Below are 2,139 nucleotides of genomic sequence, written 5' to 3'. Positions count from 1 at the left end.
TGTCAATCTCAAGAACTCCTTTCTTCTGACTAGTCCCATTGTTCACAGGATTCCTTTCAGAAGTGTACATGAATTGGTTATTTGCAACCATTTCAATTAGCTCTTGAGCTTCTGCAGGCGTCTTCTTCAGATGAAGAGATCCTCCAGCAGAGCTATCCAAGGACATCTTAGATAGTTCAGAGAGACCATCATAGAAAATACCTATGATGCTCCATTCAGAAAGCATGTCTGAGGGACATCTTCTGATTAATTGTTTGTATCTTTCCCAAGCTTCATAGAGGGATTCTCCATCCTTCTGTCTGAAGGTTTGGACTTCCACTCTAAGCTTACTCCATCTTTGTGGTGGAAAGAACTTTGCCAAGAAGGCATTGACTAGCTTTTCCCAAGAGTCCAGGCTTTCTTTAGGTTGAGAATCCAACCATATTCTAGCTCTGTCTCTTACAGCAAAAGGGAATAGCATCAGTCTGTAGACCTCAGGGTTAACCCCATTAGTCTTGACTGTGTCACAGATTTGCAAGAATTCAGCTAAGAACTGATGAGGATCTTCCATTGGAAGTCCATGGAACTTGCAATTCTGTTGCATTAGAGAAACTAATTGAGGCTTAAGCTCAAAGTTGTTTGCTCCAATGGCAGGGATAGAGATGCTTCTCCCATAGAAGTCGGGAGTAGGTGCAGTGAAGTCACCCAGCACCTTCCTTGCATTGTTGGCATTGTTGTTGTTTTCGGCTGCCATGTGTTCTTCTTCTTTGAAGAATTCGGTCAGGTCCTCTAAAGAGAGTTGTGCTTTGGCTTCTCTTAGCTTTCTCTTCAAGGTTCTCTCTGGTTCAGGGTCAGCTTCAACAAGAATGCCTTTGTCTCTGCTCCTGCTCATATGAAAGAGAAGAGAAAAAGAAAATGTGGAATCCTCTATGTCACAGTATAGAGATTCCTTGAAGTGTCAGAGGAAAAGAAAAATAGAAAGAAGAAGGAGAAGAAGATTTCGAACTTTAATTAGATAAGGTTCGAATTGTGCATTTAGAAGGAGTGGTACTCCATAAATAGAAGGATGTGGGAAGGAGGGAAGAGAATTTTCGAAAATTTAATTAAAAAGATGTTGATAATTTTCGAAAATTGAAAGTGAAAAAGAAATCAAGTGATTTTTGAAAAAGATTTTGAAATTAGAAATTTGAAGGATTTGATTGAAAACTATTTTGAAAAAGATGTGATTAAAAAGATTTGATTGAAAAGTTATGGTTTTAAAAAGATGTGATTGAGAAGATATGATTTGAAAACAATTTTAAAAGATATGATTTGAAAACAATTTGAAAAGATATGAATTTAAAAAAAATATTAATGACTTGCCTAACAAGAAAAGATAAGATTCAAACATAAAACCTTTCTTAATAGAGAAGGCAAAAAATGTTCAATCAAATCATTAATTGTTGGTAAGTATCTTTGAAAAAGGAAAGAAATTGATTTTGAAAACATTTGATTGAAAAGATATGATTTGAAAAAGATTTGATTTTGAAAAACTTTGAAAACTTGAAAAAAAATTGATTTTGAAAACAAAATCTTCCTCCTAGCACCATCCTGGCGTTAAACGCCCAGAATGGTATACATTCTGGCGTTTAACGCCCAAAATGCTACCTTTTTGGGCGTTAAACGCCCAACCAGGTACCCTGGCTGGCGTTTAAACGCTAGTCTGCCTTCTTCACTGGGCATTTTTGAATGCTCAGCTTTTTCTGTATAATTCCTCTGCAGCATGTTCTGAATCTTCAATTCTTTGTATCATTGACTTGAAAAGACACAAATTAAAAATATTTTTGGATTTTTTTAATAATCAAAATGCAACAAGAATCAAATAACAATGCATGCAAGACACCAAACTTAAGATGAGACACTAGACTTAAGCAAGAAGCATCAAATATTTTTGGTTTTTATGATTTTGTAAATTTTTTTGTATTTTTCGAAAATTAAGTGGAAAAAGATATCAAAATTCTCAATGAGAATTCCAGGAATCAGTGCAATGCTAGTCTAAGACTCCGGTCCAGGAATTAGACATGGCTTCACAGCCAGCCAAGCTTTCAAAGAAAGCTTCGGTCCAAAACACTAGACATGGCCAAAGGCCAGCCAAGCCTTAGCAGATCACTGCTCCAAAAG

At 36.1% G+C, this 2,139-nt stretch overlaps 1 non-coding gene across 1 annotated transcript; it reads left to right on the top strand.

Annotated features, from left to right (window-relative positions):
- The first annotated feature begins 220 nt into the window (after nt 1-220).
- On the top strand, nt 221-328 carry LOC130971980 (small nucleolar RNA R71). Its single transcript, XR_009083187.1, has one exon. It is a non-coding gene; the product is annotated as a small nucleolar RNA R71 (small nucleolar RNA).
- Nucleotides 329-2,139: the final 1,811 nt, after the last annotated feature.

This window comes from Arachis stenosperma, chromosome 3, assembly GCF_014773155.1.
Source record: "Arachis stenosperma cultivar V10309 chromosome 3, arast.V10309.gnm1.PFL2, whole genome shotgun sequence".
Classification (NCBI taxonomy): domain Eukaryota; kingdom Viridiplantae; phylum Streptophyta; class Magnoliopsida; order Fabales; family Fabaceae; genus Arachis; species Arachis stenosperma.
This window is presented reverse-complemented; position numbering and strand designations above follow the sequence as displayed.